This window comes from Arachis stenosperma, chromosome 6, assembly GCF_014773155.1.
Source record: "Arachis stenosperma cultivar V10309 chromosome 6, arast.V10309.gnm1.PFL2, whole genome shotgun sequence".
Taxonomy (NCBI): domain Eukaryota; kingdom Viridiplantae; phylum Streptophyta; class Magnoliopsida; order Fabales; family Fabaceae; genus Arachis; species Arachis stenosperma.
Genome location: NC_080382.1, coordinates 108,811,401 through 108,830,943, shown reverse-complemented (window position 1 = coordinate 108,830,943; position 19,543 = coordinate 108,811,401). Strand labels below are relative to the sequence as shown.

Genomic DNA, 19,543 nt, shown 5'->3' with positions numbered 1-19,543 from the left:
TCTATGCCAATGCATGGATCACTAGGAACCATCATCAAAGTATGAACCCGAATCCAAAGAACTATCTTACAATGGTTCGGGGGAAATACTTAGATTTTAGTCTGGAAAATGTGAGGTTGGCATTCAACTTGCCCATGATGCAAGGAGATGTACGCCCCTAGACAAGAAGGGTCAACTTTGATCAAAGGTTGGACCAAGTCCTTATGAACATATGTATTGAAAGATCTCAATGGAAAAGAGACTCCAAAGGCAAGCCGGTTCAATTGAGAAGACTGGACCTCAAGCCTGTGGCTAGAGGATGGTTGGACTTCATCCAACGCTCCATCATCCCTACTAGCAACCGATCCGAAGTTACTGTGGATCGGGCCATCATGATTCATAGCATCATGAATGGAGAGGAAGTAGAATTTCATGAAGTCATCTCCCTTGAATTCTACAAAATAGCCAAAAAGTCCTCCACCATGGCAAGGCTAGCTTTTCCTCATCTTATTTTCCATCTATGTTACTCAGCTGGAGTTATCATAGAAGGAGACATTCCCATTGAGGAGGATAAGCCCATCACTAAGAAGAGGATGGAACAAACAAGAGAGCCCACTCATGGATCCCAAGAGACGCATAAGGAAGCTCATCACCAAGAAATCCCAGAGATGCCTCAAGGGATGCACTTTCCTCCCAACAACTATTGGGAACAACTCAACACTTCTCTAGAAGACTTGAGTTAAAATATGGATCAATTAAGAGTGTAACATCAAGAACACTCTATCATTCTCCATGAAATTAGAGAAGATCAAAGAGCAATAAGGGAGGAACAACAAAGGCAAGGAAGAGACATTGAAGAGCTCAAGGACATCATTGGTTCTTTAAGAAGAAAGCGCCACCATCACTAAGGTGGACTCATTCCTTGTTCTTATTTTTTTTTTGTTTTTCGGTTTTTATGCTATATGTGTGTTTATGTTTTGTGTCTCTACCTCATGATCATTAGTATTGAGTAACTATGTCTTAAGGCTATAAATAATTCCATAAATCCTTCACCTCTCTTAAATGAAAAATGTTTCTAATTCAAAAGAACAAGAAGTACATGAATTTCGAAATTATCCTTGAATTTAGTTTAATTATATTGATGTGGTGACAATACTTTTTATTTTCTGAATAAATGCTTGAACAGTGCATATTTTTTATCTTGTTATTTATGAATGTTAAAATTGTTGGCTCTTGAAAGAATGATGAACAAAGGAAATGTTATTGACAATCTGAAAAACCATGAAAATTGATTCTTAAAGCAAGAAAAAGTAGTGAAAAAGCAAAAGCTTGCGAAAAAAAATGGCAAAAAAAATTAGAAAGGAAAAGAAAAAGTAAGCAGAAAAAGCCAATAGCCCTTAAAACCAAAAGGCAAGGGTAAGGATCCAAGGCTTTGAGCATCAACGGATAGGAGGGCCCAAGGAAATAGAATCCAGGCCTAAGCGGCTAAATCAAGCTGTCCCTAACCATGTGCTTGTGGCATGCAGGTTCAAGTGAAAAGCTTGAGACTGAGTGGTTAAAGTCGTGATCCAAAGCAAAAAGAGTGTGCTTAAGAGCTCTGGACACCTCTATCTGGGGACTTTAGAAAAGCTGAGTCAGAATCTGAAAAGGTTCACCCAGTCATGTGTCTGTGGCATTTATGTATCCGATGGTAATACTGGAAAACAAAATGCTTAGGGCCACGGCCAAGACTCATAAAAGTAGCTGTGTTCAAGAATCAACAAACTTAACTAGGAGAATCAATAACACTATCTGAAATTCTAAGTTCCTATAGATGCCAATCATTCTAAACTTCAAAGGAGAAAGTGAGATGCGAAAACTGTTTAGAAGCAAAAAGCTATAAGTCCCGCTCATCTAATTAGAACTAATATTCATTGATATTTTGGGATTTATAGTATATTCTCTTCTTTTTATCCTATTTGATTTTTAGTTGTTTGGGGACAAGCAACAATTTAAGTTTGGTGTTGTGATGAGCGAATAATTTATACACCTTTTGGCATTATTTTTAGATAGTTTTTAGTATAATCTAGCTATTTTTAGGGATGCTTTCATTAGTTTTTATGCTAAATTCACATTTCTGGACTTTACTACGAGTTTGTGTGTTTTTCTGTGATTTCAGGTAATTTCTGGCTGAAATTGAGGGAGCTGAGCAAAACTCTGATAGAAGGCTGACAAAGGACTGCTGATGCTGTTGGATTCTGACCTCCCTGCACTCGAAATTGATTTTCTGGAGCTAAAAAATGTCAAATGGAGCGCTCTCAACGGCGTTGGAACGTAGACATTCAGAGCTTTCTAACAATATATAATAGTCCATACTTTATTCGAGATTTGATGACGTAAACTGGCGCTCAATGCCAGTTCCATGTTACATTCTGGAGTCAAACGCCAGAAACACGTCACGAACCAGAGTTGAACGCCAAAAATACGTTATAACTTGGCGTTCAACTCCAAATGAAGCCTCTGCACGTGTAAAGCTCGAGCTCAGCCCAGGCACACACCAAGTGGGCCCCGGAAGTGGATTTCTGCATCAATTACTTACTTCTGTAAATCCTAGTAGCTAGTCTAGTATAAATAGGACATTTTATTATTGTATTAGAAATCCTGGATCCTGGATTGTATTTTTGATCCTGTGATCATATTTTGGAGGCTGGCCATTCGGCCATGCCTGAACCTTCATCACTTATGTATTTTCAACGGTGGAGTTTCTACACACCATAGATTAAGGGTGTGGAGCTCTGCTGTACCTCGAGTTTTAATGCAATTACTACTATCTTTAATTCAAATTCAATCTCACTTCTGTTCTAAGATACTACTCGCACTTCAATCTGATGGATGTGATGATCCGTGACACTCATCATCATCCGTCCCTATGAACGCGTGCCTGACAACCACTTCCGTTCTACAAGCGAAAGCTAGAGTGTGTATCTCTTGGATTCCTGATGCACGACGCATGGTTGCCCTCGCCTGACAACCGAGCCTTCCATTCCATGAGATCAGAGTCTTCGTGGTATAAGCTAGAATTGATGGCGGCATTCATGAGAATCCAGAAAGTCTAAACCTTGTCTGTGGTATTCTGAGTAGGATTCCGAGATTGAATGACTGTGACAAGCTTCAAACTCGCGATTGTTGGGCGTGATGACAAGCGCAAAAGAATCAAGGGATTCTATTATGAGATGATCGAGAACCGAAAGATGATTAGCCGTGTCGTGACAGAGCATTTGGACCTTTTTCACTGAGAGGATGGGATGTAGCCATTGACAATGGTGATGCCCTACATACAGCTTGCCATGGAAAGGAGTAAGAAGGATTGGATGAAGGCAGTAGGAAAGCAGAGATTCAGAAGGAGCACAGCATCTTCATACGCCTATCTGAAATTCCCATCGATGATCTACATAAGTATTTCTATCTTTATTTTCTGTTTATTTATTATTATTATTTGAAAACTCCATAACCATTTATTATCCGCCTGACTGAGATTTACAAGATGACCATAGCTTGCTTCATACCAACAATCTCCGTGGGATCGACCCTTATTCATGTAAGGTTTATTACTTGGACGACCCAGTGCACTTGCTGGTTAGTTGTGCGAGGTTGTGAAGAAAGTGCTGAGTTAGTAAATGCGCACACCAAGTTGAATGCCATTATAAGAGATCACAATTTCATGCACCAGCCCCAAACATCAAAAATTTCACAGAAGAGCATAATTTGTTAAGGTATTTCATCCCTCTGGGATATATTACCAAACCTTTGGCATGGAGGACAAGATTTACAAAGATCAACAGCATCTTTAAAAAGAGTAGGCCACCAGAATCCACAGTCTAAAACTTTTCTAGCAGTTCGTTGAGGGCCAAAATGTCCTCCACTCACATCTCTGTTATGATTGTCCCTCCAACCTTGGTTGGGGTTATCCTACCATCCATGGTTGTAGCTGCCACCTTGATTATACCCTTGATTGGGGCGGTCATAGAAGTTTTGAGTGGCTGCCACAGTGTGGTCTTCCTGTTGGAGTTACGGACACTCATCAGTATAATGACTGTAATCTGCACAGATCCCGTATACTCTTTGTGGAACCAACTGTTGGCTGTGCTGTGGTGGAGAAGGCTGAACTTGCTGAGCTTGTTGTTGACTTAGTTGCATCTGCTTCAGTAAGTTGGTCATTTCACATAAGCTCTGAGTTATAGCAGCAGTCTCTTTGCTAGAGTATACCTCTGCAATAGCTCTTGACCGACCTTGTTTTTGCCTGTAATTTCTAGTAGATTCAGCTAAGTCGCTGATCAATTGCCATGCCTCTTCCGTGGTCTTGTACTTTTTCATAGACCCATTGCTAGCACCTTCCAATGTGGTCTTATCTTGAGATTTCATGCCCTGTGTAAAGTAGCCGAGCATCACCATCTTCTCAATCATATGGTGGGGACATGCTTCCAGAAGATTATTGAAGCGCTCCAAATATTCATAGAGAGTCTCAGATTCATCCTGAACGATCATGGACATGTCTTTCCTCAGTTTATCAGTAACCTCAGCTGGAAAGAATTTTTCCAAAAATTCTCTTCTAAGCGTATCCCAGTTAGAAATAGTTGCATCGGGTTGAGTGTAGCACCACTCTCTTGCCTTCCCCTCAAGAGAGAATGGGAAAGCTTTTAACAGAATAGAAGTTTCGTCAGTACCATCACTCTTAACAGTAGAACAAGCAGTCTGAAAATCCCTAAGGTGCTTGATAGGCTCTTGAGCAGGTAAGCCATGAAACTTGGGCATCAAGTTGAGTAGTGCAATCTTTATTTCAAAGTCCACAGCCACTGTTGGGTGGTGTGCCCGGAATGGCTGTAGTGTAAAATCAGGGGCTCCAGCCTCCTGGATAGTGACTCTCCTAGGTGCTATCATTTCACCTGCACGTAAAGCAACTGGATCAGTAGAAAAGGAGCTGGTTTCTTCCTTAGATGACGTTTCAGATTCGTCCTCGGAGAGGACTAACCGACGCCGAGCTTGCCTTATATGTGAAATAGTTCTTTCAATCTCAGGGTCAAATACTGGCAAGCTTGGATCAGAAAGTGAATGCGTCATTTAACGAAAGAAATGTGCAGCTCATAGTAACAAAAATAAAAATAAAAAATGCAATTAAATAAATTCCAATCAATAAATTAGCACACTATTGCAACTCCCCGGCAATGGCACCAAAAATTGACGTGAGCAAAAATTGGAAGATTAAGAATTAATTAGAGAAATGGCGTTGTGAGTACAGTTTTTAACCGGCAAAAATCCACTCGTCAATTTAGTAAACGGTTGTCACAAATTTTAGAAATAAAATACTAGGAGTATGAGTCCCAAGTCGTCTCCCAACGAGTTGCAGGAAGATGTGCTATTTTATCAATCAGAGGTTTTCAAAAGGGGTTTTGAATTTGATGAACAGAAAATTAAATTAGAGAAATTATATGATTTAAATAAAATCTTGACCGGGAGAAGATTAATTGGAAGTTATATCCTTGTTAGAATTTTATCAAGAGCAATTAATAATTAGTCATTGTTTACATTTAGTTAACCCTCAACGAATGAAGGAAAGTCAAATTAAAAGTCAACTTCTATTCACAAGTCCTAATCCTCTCCCTTGGGAATGATTAGAGTTAGTGACTAACAAGCCAACCAATAATGAACCAATTACAATTGAACTTTTGAGTATTCTAACTCAAGGTTCTCCTTTTAATCATCTCCCAATCAAGTTGGGGGACTACTCTATAATCATAATTGTAGACTTCACAAAATCAATGAGAGAAATAAGAGAATACATAATAAATAATAATGAAAGAGATTAATTAAAGGTAGAAATAGTCTTGTATTAATAAACTATGAAAAATAATCCAATGTCAACTCTGGATAAATTAAGAATATGGAAGAGTAAATGAAAAGTAAAATAACAAACTATGATGATCAGTACCGGAGGTAGACTCTTCTCAAAAGCTAAAGCCAAAATTCTTCAAAATCCTAATTTATGAATGTTCAAGTGAAAAATCTAGGGGAGGAGTAAATTCAGATCTAAAAACTTGAAATTGTCTGGAATGAATTCTTCCTCTGTCTCTGCATGTTCCATGGCTCTAATCTGTATTTCTAGGCCAAAAATTGGGTTGAAATGCGGCCCAGAATCTCTGTCAGCAACTTTTGTAATTCTTCAGATCGCGCACGTCACGCGGCCGCGTCGTCCACGCGATCGCGTCACTCAGCGTTTTTCGTACCACGCGTGCGGGTCGTCCATGCATTCGCGTCGTTCGTGCAGCTTCCAATTCGCATGGTCGCATGAGCCATGCGAACGCGTCACTCTGATTTCTTCCATTTCGCGCGGTCGCGTGACTTCTCACTGGTCATCTCCTCAATTCCTTGTGTTCCTTCCATTTTTGCACGCTTCCTCTTCATTCCTTACGCAATCCTTGCCCTATGAAGCCTGAAACACTTTACACACAGATCACGGCATCGAATGGTACGAAGGAAAATAAAAATATACAACTAAAAGTATATTTAGGAAGCAAGTTTTCAATCATAGAATATTTTTAGGAAGGAATTATAAATACATGCAAATCATATGAATAAGTGGGCGAAGACCTAATAAAACCACACAATTAAACACAATATGAATCACAAAATAGTGGTTTATCACTACTTCTCCAACGAACCGTGTTTAAAGGCGTACTCTGTCACACTTAAAGGTGCGATCTTGGTGGTGGCATAAATTGTGCGAACCTGAAAGTTGTGCCTGCATTGACTCCTTGCATTGTATGTGGGAACACTGTGGGTGGCCTAACATATGCATTGGATGGCTGCTGAAGAGTGTCCAAAGTTGGAGCCTGAGGCACAGGGGTCTGAACTTGTGATGGAGGAGGCCTCTTGGTGGATCTCTTTGTTCTCTTTATTTTTGTGGTTGGTGGCCTAATTGGTGGTGGCACTTGTGGTGTATGCAGCATATTAGGAGATGGATTCAATGTGGTAGTGGCCTATAATTTAAATTAGACATGAATGTAAGTAAACTCAATAGCTCAAAAAATGTTTAAGCAATTTAACAAATTTATATTTTACCTGTGGTTGGGTTTCGGCACCCAGAGATGCCTCAAATTCAGCTACTGCAGCATCCAAGGCTGCCTCTGCCTCTACATCCTCTAAGGTTTTCTCCCAATACAAATGAATGAACCATCTTCTAGGATTAGTAACCGTCAAAGATTCCAACAAGACAATATACTCACCACAATGACATCTTCCATCCATAATTTTTTTCTTCTTCATTTTTGAATGTGAAGCTCCTGAAAATCTGCTTCCTTCGCTTGTAGTTACCTCTTTCCTTGACACTGCTCAAATTCTATGAGCATAAATTAATTCAGAAATTAGGGTTCTTCGCTTGTACTTACCTTTGATGCCTGTGCTCGGGTTACCCTACGAAAATTGGGTTCTAAATGAGAAGAACGAAGAATTTGGGTTTAAATTGACCTTAAATGGTATTGAGTACACGTATGCCTACCAACACGTGTAATCGTCAACGTAAACAGTCCACGTATGCCATTCTGCTAAGGCTACATCAGACTTGGCTATTTTTGACAAACGGAAGAAATCAATTGTGGGTATCTGAGAAATTTTGATCTTCTATGGTTACTTTTGTTAGCGAATCAATCTTTCATGGTTACTTTTGGTGGTTTAGTCAAAACTTAATAAAAACTAAACAAAAACTACTAAAAACTATATGAAAGTGATGCCAAAAAGTGTATAAAATATCTGCTCATCACAACACCAAACTTAAACCGTTGCTTGTCCCCAAGCAACTAAAAACACAATAGGATAAAAAGAAAATTAAGATACAATAAATTTCTAAGTTTCAAATAAAGCTTAGTTACAATCAGATGAGCGGGACTTAGTAGCTTTTTGGTTTTGAATAGTTTTGGCATCACACTATCCATTGAAACTCAGAGATGTTGGCATCCTTAGGAACTTAGAATCTAGATAATATTATTGACTATCTTAGTTAAGCTTATTTTGATTATTGAACACAGGTTTTAGAGTCTTGGCTGTGACCCTAAGCACCTTATTTTCCAGTATTACCACCGGATACAATAATGCCACAAATACTTTAACTGGGTGAACCTTTTCAGATTGTGACTCAGCTTTGCTAGAGTCCCCAAATAGAGGTGTCCAGAGTTCTTAAGCACACTCTTTTTGCTTTGGACCACGACTTTAACCGCTCAATCTCAAGCTTTTCACTTGACACCTTCACGCTACAAGCACATGGTTAGGGACAGCTTGGTTTAGCCACTTAGGCCAGGATTTTATTCCTTTGGACCCTGTGATGACTTTCATTATTTACCCTTTTTACCTATGCAAAAGGACCATAAAAAGAGCACATATTCATTGTTTCAATGCAATTTCATGAGCTAAGTTAAGTATTGTGGTACATTGCTTTGAAATTGTTTGTGTTGAATTTCAGGTGAAAAGTGCAACAAAAAGGAAAGAAAAGAACAAAACAAAGCTGAGCGTATGAAAGTGGCGTGCCACTCGGAGCAAACGCCATAAAAATACATGGGCGCAGCACGCCAGGAGCTGGGCGTGGCACGCTCGTACAAGCCTCCAGAGAGCAATGCTGAAGGCCACAAAGGGGGCGTGGCACGCCAATCTGGGCGTGGCACGCCAAGACCATCAACCACTATGGGCGTGCCACTTGAAACATGAGGTGTGGCATGCCAGTTCATTAATCCTAAGGCCCAAACACTTGGGAATGCCACTTGATGCCGAAGGCGTGGCACGCCAAGCTCTTATCATCACTTGTGCGTGCCACTTAAGAAGCCAATCGTGGCACGCCAAGCTTGGAGAAGGCCATCAACACTTGGGCATGCCACTTGAGAATCATGGCATGGCACGCTAGTACGAAATTCCATAGGCAAGATTGAAGGTCCAAACACAGGGGCGTGCCATTTGGCCTCAAAGGCGTGGCACACCAGTCCTCATCCTCATTCGGGCGTGCCACTTGAAGGCCAAGGCGTGGCACGCCAAGTTTAAAAAGGGGGCAAAGTAACACATGGGCGTGCCACTTGGTATCGAAGGTGCGGCACGCCAAGCCCTCATCCTCACTCGGGCGTGCCACTTGAAGGTCCAACCTGTCCCTAACCATGTGTTTATGGCATGAAGGTCCAAGTGAAAAGCTTGAGACTGAGTGGTTAAAGTCGTGATCCAAAGCAAAAAGAGTGTGCTTAAGAACTCTGGACACCTCTAACTAGGGACTTTAGCAAAGCTAAGTCACAATCTGAAAAGGTTCTCCCAGTTATGTGTCTGTGGCATTTATGTATCCGGTGGTAATACTGGAAAACAAAGTGCTTAGGGCCACGGCCAAGACTTATAAAGTAGCTGTGTTCAAGAATCAACATACTGAACTAGGAGAATCAATAACACTATCTAAAATTCTGAGTTCCTATAGATGCCAATCATTCTGAATTTCAAAGGATAAAGTGAGATGCAAAAACTGTTCAGAAGCAAAAAGCTACTAGCCCCGCTCATCTGATTGGGACTAAGTTTCAATGATATTGTGAGATTCATTGTATATTCTCTTCTTTTTATCCTATTTGTTTTCGGTTGCTTGGGGACAAGCAAAAATTTAAGTTGTGTTGTGATGAGCGGATAATTTATATGCTTTTTGGCATTGTTTTTACATAGTTTTTAGTATAATTTAGTTAGCTTTTAGTATATAATTAGTAGTTTTATGAAAAATTCATATTTCTGGACTTTACTATGAGTTTGTGTGTTTTTCTATGATTTCAGGTATTTTCTGGCTGAAATTGAGGGACCTGAGCAAAAATCTTATTCAATTGATGAAAATGACTGCAGATGTTGTTGGATTCTGACCTTCCTGCACTCGAAATGGATTTTCTGGAGCTACAGAAGCCCAATCGGCGCGCTCTCAAATGAGTTGGAAAGTAGATATCCTGGGCTTTCCAGCAATATTTAATAGTCCATTCTTTGCCCGAGTTTTGATTACGCAAACTGGCATTCAAACGCCAACTTCCTGCCCTATTCTGGCGTTAAACGCCAGAAACAGGATAAAAGCTGGAGTTAAACGCCCAAACTGGCATAAAGCTGGCGTTTAACTCCAAGAAAAGTCTCTACAAATGAAAGCTTCAATGCTCAGCCCAAGCACACACCAAGTGGGTCCGGAAGTGGATTTCTGCATCATTTACTTATTTCTGTAAACCTAGTAACTACTTTAGTATAAATAGGACTTTTTACTATTGTACTATAGATCTTTTAGACCATTGTTCACGTTATGAGAGGCTAGCCATTCGGCCATGCCTACCCTATTTTCACTTATGTATTTTCAACGGTGGAGTTTCTACACACCATATATTAAGGTGTGGAGCTCTGCTGTTCCTCGAGTATTAATGCAAAGTACTATTGTTCTTCTATTGAATTCAAGCTTATTCTTATTCAAAGATATTCACTCGCACTTCAACCTGATGAATGTGATGATCCGTGACACTCATCATCATTCTCACTCATGAACGCGTGCCTGACAACCACTTCCGTTCTATCTGCAATCGCTTGAGTGTATATCTCTTGGATCTCTAATCAACGATTCACATCGTTTCCCCTCTGACAATGGGGCATCTGAATCTGAGAGTAGAATCTTCGTGGTATAGGCTAGAAACAATTGGCAGCATTCCTGAGATCCGAAAAGTCTAAACCTTGTCTGTGGTATTCCGAGTAGGATATGGGAAGGGATGACTGTGACGAGCTTCAAACTCGCAACTGTGGGGTGCAGTGACAGTGCACAAAAGGATAATTGGATCTTATTCCGACACGATCGAGAATCGATAGCTGATTAGCCATGCGGTAGCTGTGCCTGGTATTTTTCATCCGAGACGAGAAATCTGACAGTTGATTAGCCGTACAGAAACTATAGAAGACCATTTTCACTAAGAGGACGGGAGGTAGCCATTGACAACAGTGATCCCCAACATACAGCTTGCCATAGAAAGGAGTATGAATGATTCAATAAAGGCAGTAGGAAAGCAGAGATTCAGAAGGAATAACGCATCTCCATACACTTGTCTGAAATTCCCACCAATGAATTACACAAGTATCTCTATCTTTATTTTATGTTTATTTATCTTTTAATTATCAAAACTCCATAACCATTTGAATCCGCCTGACTGAGATTTACAAGATGACCATAGCTTGCTTCAAGCCGACAATCTCCGTGGGATCGACCCTAACTCACGTAAGGTATTACTTGGACGACCCAATGCACTTGCTGGTCAGCTGTGCAAAGTTGTGAAGAGACGTGTGAATCATGGTATTGTGCACCAAGTTTTTGGAGCTATGCCTGGTGATAACGATTTCGTGCATCAAGTTTTTGGCGCCATTGCCGGGAATTGTTCGAGTTTGGACAACTGACGGTTCATCTTGTTGCTTAGATTAGGTAATTTTCTTCTTGTTTCAATCTTTATTTTATTTTCAAAAAGTTTTCAAAAATCTTTCAAAAAATTTTTCTTCTTTTTCGTTTTTCCAAAATAATTTTCAAAAATTCCAAAAAAAATTTTAAAATCATAAAATCAAAAATATTTTTGTGTTTCTTATTTAAGTCTAGAGACAAGTTTTGAGTTTGGTGTCAATTGCATGTTTTAATTTTTCTAAAAATTTTTGAAAACTCATGCATGGTGTTCTTCATGATCTTCAAGTTGTTCTTGGTAAGTCTTCTTGTTTGATCTTTACATTTTATTGTTTTGTGTCTTTTTCTTGTTTTTCATATGCATTCTTGAATCCTTAGAGTTTAAACATTGAAAATTTCTAAGTTTGGTGTCTTGCATATTTTTCCTTTCTTGAAAATTTTTTAAAAATAAGTTCTTGATGTTTATCATGATCTTCAAAATGTTTTTAGTGTTCATCTTGACATTCATAGTGTTCTTGCATGCATCATTTGTTTTAAACCAAAATTTTTTTGTGTTGAGTCATTTTGTGGTTTTTCTCTTTTCTCATTAAATTCAAAAAATAAAAAAAATATATTTTCCTTATTTCACTCATAAATTTCGAAATCTTTGGGTTGATTTAGTCAAAAATTTTTAAATTAAGCTGCTTCTTGTTAGTCAAGTCAAGATTTCAATTTCAAAAATTTATCTTTTCAAAATCTTTTTCAAAATCAAATCTTTTTCATTTTTTTTCCTTTGTTTTTCGAAAATTTTCAAAAATCTTTTTGAAAACTTTTCAAAATCTTTTTCCTATTTTTACCTCATATTTTTCGAAATTAATACTAACAATTAATATTTTGATTCAAAAATTTCAAGTTTGTTACTTTCTTGTTAAAAAGATTCAAACTTTAAATTTTGGAATCATATCTTTTTATTTCTTGTGAGTCAAGTCATTAATTCTGATTTTAAAAATTAAATCTTTTTCAAAATAAATTTCAATCATATTTTTTCAATCATATCTTTTTCAAACTTAATTTTCAAAATATCTTTTTCTAACTTCTTATCTTTTCAAAATTGATTTTCAAATTTTATTCAATTAACTACTTAACTTTTTGTTTTATTTTAAAATTCTTATTTTTTTCAAAGCCATCTAACTACTTCCCTCTCTCTCTCTAATTTTCGAAAATCATTAACTTCTTTTTTAAAATTCTTTTTAATTAACTAATTGTTTTAAATTTTAATTTTATTCTACTTCTTCCTCTATTTTTGAATTCTAACTAAATTTTAAAATAAAAACAAAAATATTTTCCTTTTCCTTTTAATTATTTTCAAAAACTCTCTCTCTCTCTCATCTTCTTCTATTTATTTATTTAATCACTAACACTATTCTCTTCTTCTTATAATTCGAACCCTCTCTTCCTCTCTGTGTTCGAATTCTTCATCTCTTCTCTCTACATCATTCTTCTATTCTTTTCTTCTTCTACTCACATAAAGAAATCTCTATATTGTGACTAGGGGTGGAAAAAGGCCAAGCGGTCTGCCAGGGGCTTGCAGCCTGGCCTGTGTTTGGCCTGGCCTATTATAAAATAGGTATAGTCCCAGGCTCTTTTAAAAACCTTAATACATTAACAGGCTAGGCCCAGGCTTACTAATTAGCCTTATAGGCCTGTCAGGCCTGCTTGGGCCTGTTAAAATATAATTAAATATATAAATAATTATTTATTATTAATAAAATTATGAGATACTTTAAATTTATTATATTTTATTATAAATATTTTTTTATATTTTAAATATGTTAAAAGTTTAAATTTTTTTATAAATATTAAATATATGACATATTACATATAACTATTTTTATTAAAAAATAATTTTTTTAAATAATATTTTTATTTTTGTAAAAAAAATTATCAAGCCTTTTAACAGGCTTCAGGCCAGGCTAGGCTGAATAACAGGCCAGGCCTAGTACTTTATAAAGAGCCTATAACAGGCTGCAGGCTAGGCTCAGGCCAATCAACTGTATGACATGCCAGGCCTGTTAAGAGCAAAGCCTGGCCTGTTTCCACTCCTAACTGTGACATAAAGGATTCCTCTTCCTTTTTTGTTCTCTTCTTTTTTATATGAGCAGGAGCAAGGACAAGAACATTCTTGTTGAAGCTGACCCTAAACCTGAAAGGACTCTGAAGAAGAAGCTAAGAGAAGCTAAAGCACAACAATCCAGAGAAAATGGTGCGCGAAATTGTGACCACTACAACTTCACACAACTAACCAGCAAGTGCACTGGGTCGTCCAAGTAATACCTTACGTGAGTAAGGGTCGATCCCACGGAGATTGTTGGTATGAAGCAAGCTATGGTCACCTTGTAAATCTCAGTCAGGCAGACTCAAATGGGTATAGTGATAAAGGAATAAAGCATAAAGATAAAGATAGAGATACTTATGTATATCATTGGTGTAAGAGCTTCAGACAAGCGTATGAAGATGCCTTCCCTTCCATCTCTCTGCTTTCCTACTGTCTTCATCAATCCTTCTTACTCCTTTCCATGGCAAGCTCGTGTAGGGTTTCACTATTGTCAGCAGCTACCTCCCATCCTCTCAGTGAAAACGATTGCATATGCTCTGGTCACAGCATAGCGGAATTCATCTGTCGGTTCTCAATCAGACCGGAATAGAATCCAGTGATTCTTTTGGCGTCTGTCACTAACGCCCCGCCCTCAGGAGTTTGAAGCACGTCACAGTCATTCAATCATTGAATCCTACTCAGAATACCACAGACAAGGTTTAGACCTTCCGGATTCTCTTGAATGCCGCCATCAGGTCCTGCCTATACCACGAAGATTCCGATTAAAGAATCCAAGAGATATTCACTAAGCCTTGGTTGCTTGTAGAACAAGAATGGTTGTCAGTCACCTTGTTCATAGGTGAGAATGATGATGAGTGTCACGGATCATCACATTCATCAAGTTGAAGAACAAGTGATATCTTAGAACAAGAACAAGCGGAATTGAATGGAAGAACAATAGTAATTGCATTAATACTCGAGGTACAGCAGAGCTCCACACCTTAATCTATGGTGTGTAGAAACTCCACCGTTGAAAATACATAAGAACAAGGTCTAGGCATGGCCGTGAGGCCAGCCTCCCAATGATCTAAGAACTAGATGTCCAATGATGATAAATACAATAGTAAAAGGTCCTATATATAGAGAACTAGTAGCCTAGGGTGTACAGAGATGAGTAAATGACATAAAAATCCACTTCCGGGCCCACTTGGTGTGTGCTTGGGCTGAGCAATGAAGCATTTTCGTGTAGAGACTCTTCTTGGAGTTAAACGCCAGCTTTTATGCCAGTTTGGGCGTTTAACTCCCATTTAGGTGCCAGTTCCGGCGTTTAACGCTGGAATTTCTTGAGGTGACTTTGAACGCCGGTTTGGGCCATCAAATCTTGGGCAAGGTATGGACTATCATATATTGCTGGAAAGCCCAGGATGTCTACTTTCCAACGCCGTTGAGAGCGCGCCAATTGGGCTTCTGTAGCTCCAGAAAATCTACTTCGAGTGCAGGGAGGTCAGAATCCAACAGCATCTGCAGTCCTTTTGAGTCTCTGGATCAGATTTTTGCTCAGATCCCTCAATTTCAGCCAGAAAATACCTGAAATCACAGAAAAACACACAAACTCATAGTAGAGTCCAGAAAAGTGAATTTTAACTAAAAACTAATAAAAATATAATAAAAACTCAACTAAAACTACCAAAAACATACTAAAAACAATGCCAAAAAGCGTACAAATTATCCGCTCATCACAACACCAAACTTAAATTGTTGCTTGTCCTCAAGCAACTGAAAATCAAATAAGATAAAAAGAAGAGAATATACTATAGACTCCAAATTATCAATGAAACTTAGCTCCAAATTAGATGAGCGGGACTAGTAGCTTTTTGCCTCCGAACAGTTTTGGCATCTCACTTTATCCTTTGAAATTCAGAATGATTGGCTTCTTTAGGAACTCCGAATCCAGATAGTGTTATTGATTCTCCTAGTTAAGTATGATGATTCTTGAACACAGCTACTTATTGAGTCTTGGCCGTGGCCCAAAGCACTCTGTCTTCCAGTATTACCACCGGATACATACATGCCACAGACACATAATTGGGTGAACCTTTTCAGATTGTGACTCAGCTTTGCTAAAGTCCCCAATTAGAGGTGTCCAGGGTTCTTAAGCACACTCTTATTGCCTTGGATCACAACTTTATTTCTTTCTTTTTCTTTCTTTTTCTCTTTTATTTTCTTTTTTTTTTTCGTTTTTCTCCTTCTTTTTCTCTCTTTTTTTTTTGTATTCACTGCTTTTTCTTGCTTCAAGAATCATTTTTATGATTTTTCAGATCCTCAGTAACATGTCTCCTTTTTCATCATTCTTTCAAGAGCCAACAATTTTAACATTCATGAACCACAAATTCAAAAGACATATGCACTGTTTAAGCATACATTCAGAAAACAACAAGTATTGTCACCACATCAAACTAATTAAGCTAGTTTTAAAGATGAATTTGAAATCCTGTACTTCTTGTTCTTTTGTGATAAAAACAGTTTTCATTTAAGAAAGGTGATGGATTCATATTCATAGCTTTAAGGCATAGACACTAAGACACTAATGATCATAAGACACAAACATGGACAAACATAAGCATAATTTTCGAAAAACAGAAGAATAAAGAACAAGGAGATTAAAGAACGGGTCCACCTTAGTGATGGCGGCTCTTTCTTTCTCTTGAAGATCCTATGGAGTGCTTGAGCTCCTCAATGTCTCTTCCTTGTCTTTGTTGCTCCTCTCTCATGATCCTTTGATCTTCTCTAATGATGATGGAGTGTTCTTGATGCTCCACCTTTAGTTGTCCCATGTTGGAACTCAACTCTCCTAGGGAGGTGTTAATTTGCTCCCAATAGTCTTGTGGAGGAAAGTGCATCCCTTGAGGTATCTCAGGGATCTCATGATGAGAGGGGTCTCTTGTTTGCTCCATCTTCTTCTTAGTGATGGGCTTGAGGTCATGCCTTCTCAGTTGAACCGGCTTTGGATGCCATAATGGTTATGGAAAAACAAAAAGCAATGCTTTTACCACACCAAACTTAAAAGGTTTGCTCGTCCTCGAGCAAAAGAAGAAAGAAGAGAGTAGAAGAAGAAGAAATGAGGAAAAAGGGAATGGCTTTGTGTTTCGGCCATTAGGGGAAGAAGTGGTGTTTAGGTGGTGTGAAAATGAAGGAGTGAAGAAGGGTTTATGGGGAAGAGGTATTGAGGTGATTGGTGAATGGGTGAAGAAGAAGAAAGGGTGTGGTGGGTTGGTGGGGGTCCTGTGGGGTCCACAGATCCTGTGGTGTCAAGGAAAAGTCATCCCTGCACCAAATGGCATCAAAATCCACGTTTTGAGCCATTTCTGGCGTTAAACGCCGGGCTGGTGCCCATTCCTGGCGTTTAACGCCAGGTTCTTGCCCTTTTCTGGCGTTTAACGCCAGTCTGGTGCCCCTTTCTGGCGTTAAATGCCCAGAATGGTGCCAGACTGGGCGTTAAACGCCCAACTGCTAGCCTCACTGGCGTTTAAACGCCAGTGAGTTCTTCCTCCAGGGTGTGCTGTTTTTCTTCCTGTTTTTCATTCTGTTTTTGTTTTTTCAATTGATTTTGTGACTTCTCATGATCATCAACCTACAAAAAAGATAAAATAACAAAAGAGGATAGTTAATTATAAAACATTGGGTTGCCTCCCAACAAGCGCTTCTTTAATGTCAGTAGCTTGACAGATGGCTCTCATGGAGCCTCACATTTTCTCAGAGCAATGTTGGAACCTCCCAACACCAAACTTAGAGTTTGAATGTGGGGGTTCAACACCAAACTTAGAGTTTGGTTGTGGCCTCCCAACACCAAACTTAGAGTTTGACTGTGGGGGCTCTGTTTGTCTCTGATTTGAGAGAAGCTCTTCATGCTTCTTCTCCATGGTGACAGAGGGGTATCCTTGAGCCTTAAACACAAAGGATTCTTCATTCACTTGAATGATCAGTTCACCTCCATCAACATCAATCACAGCCTTTGCCGTGGCTAGGAAGGGTCTGCCAAGGATGATGGATTCATCCATGCACTTCCCAGTCTCTAGGACTATAAAATCAGTAGGGATGTAATGGTCTTCAACTTTTACCAAAACATTCTCTACAAGTCCATGAGCTTGTTTTCTTGAGTTGTCTGCCATCTCCAATGAGATTCTTGCAGCTTGTACCTCAAAGATCCCTAGCTTCTCCATTATAGAGAGAGGCATGAGGTTCACACTTGATCCTAAGTCACACAAGGCCTTCTTGAAGGTCATGGTGCCTATGGTACAAGGTATTGAAAACTTCCCAGGATCTTGTCTCTTTTGAGGTAATTTCTGCCTAGACAAGTCATCTAGTTCTTTGGTGAGCAAGGGAGATTCATCTTCCCAAGTCTCATTTCCAAATAACTTGTCATTTAGCTTCATGATTGCTCCAAGATATTTAGCAACTTGCTCTTCAGTGACATACTCATCCTCTTCAGAGGAAGAATACTCATCAGAGCTCATGAAAGGCAGAAGTAAGTCCAATGGAATCTCTATGGTCTCATTTTGAGCCTCAGATTCCCATGGTTCCTCATTGGGGAACTCAGAGGAGGTTGGTGCACGCCCATTGAGGTCTTCCTCAGTGGCGTCCACCTCCTCTCTTTCCTCTCCATACTCGGCCATGGTTATGGCTTTGCACTCTCCTTTTGGATTTTCTTCTGTATTACTTGGGAGAGTACTAGGAGGGAGTTCAGTAATTTTCTTGCTCAGCTGACCCACTTGTCCTTCCAAATTTCTAATGGAGGACCTTGTTTCAGTCATGAAACTTTGAGTGGTTTTGATTAGATCAGAGACCATGGTTGCTAAGTCAGAGGTATTCTGCTTAGAACTCTCTGTCTGTTGCTGAGAAGATGATGGAAAAGGCTTGCCATTGCTAAACCTGTTTCTTCCACCATTATTGTTGTTGAAACCTTGTTGAGGTCTCTCTTGATTCTTCCATGAGAAATTTGGGTGATTTCTCCATGAAGAATTATAGGTGTTTCCATAGGGTTCTCCTAGGTAATTCACCTCTTCCATTGAAGGGTTCTCAGGATCATAAGCTTCTTCCTCAGATGAAGCATCCTTAGTACTGCTTGGTGCATTTTGCATTCTAGACAGACTTTGAGAAATCAAATTGACTTGTTGAGTCAATATCTTGTTCTGAGCCAGTATGGCATTCAGAGCATCAATCTCAAGAACTCCTTTCTTCTGATTAGTCCCATTGTTCACAGGATTCCTTTCAGAAGTGTACATGAATTGGTTATTTGCAACCATTTCAATCAGCTCTTGAGCTTCTGTAGGTGTCTTCTTCAAATGAAGAGATCCTCCAGCAGAGCTATCCAAAGACATCTTGGATAGTTCAGAGAGACCATCATAGAAAATACCTATGATGCTCCATTCAGAAAGCATGTCAGAAGGACATTTTCTGATCAATTGTTTGTATCTTTCCCAAGCTTCATAGAGGGATTCTCCATCCTTCTGTCTGAAGGTTTGGACTTCCACTCTAAGCTTACTCAATTTTTGAGGTGGAAAGAACTTTGCCAAGAAGGCATTGACTAGCTTTTCCCAAGAGTCCAGGCTTTCTTTAGGTTGTGAGTCCAACCATGTCCTAGCTCTGTCTCTTACAGCAAAAGGGAATAGCATAAGTCTATAGACCTCAGGGTCTACCCCATTAGTCTTGACAGTGTCACAGATTTGCAAGAATTCAGCTAAAAACTGATGAGGATCTTCCATTGGAAGTCCATGGAACTTGCAATTCTGTTGCATTAGAGAAACTAACTGAGGCTTAAGCTCAAAGTTGTTTGCTCCAATGGCAGGGATAGAGATGCTTCTCCCATAGAAATTGGGAGTAGGTGCAGTAAAGTCACCCAGCACCTTCCTTGCATTGTTGGCATTGTTGTTGTTTTCGGCTGCCATGGGTTCTTCTTCCTTGAAGAATTCGGTCAGGTCCTCAACAGAGAGTTGAGTCTTAGCTTCTCTTAGCTTTCGCTTCAAGGTCCTTTCAGGTTCAGGGTCAGCTTC

The 19,543-nt window shown here is 39.1% G+C and overlaps 1 non-coding gene across 1 annotated transcript; it reads left to right on the top strand.

Moving 5' to 3' along the window:
* The first annotated feature begins 18,925 nt into the window (after positions 1 to 18,925).
* On the top strand, positions 18,926 to 19,033 carry LOC130937387 (small nucleolar RNA R71). The gene has a single exon (XR_009068609.1). It is a non-coding gene; the product is annotated as a small nucleolar RNA R71 (small nucleolar RNA).
* Positions 19,034 to 19,543: the final 510 nt, after the last annotated feature.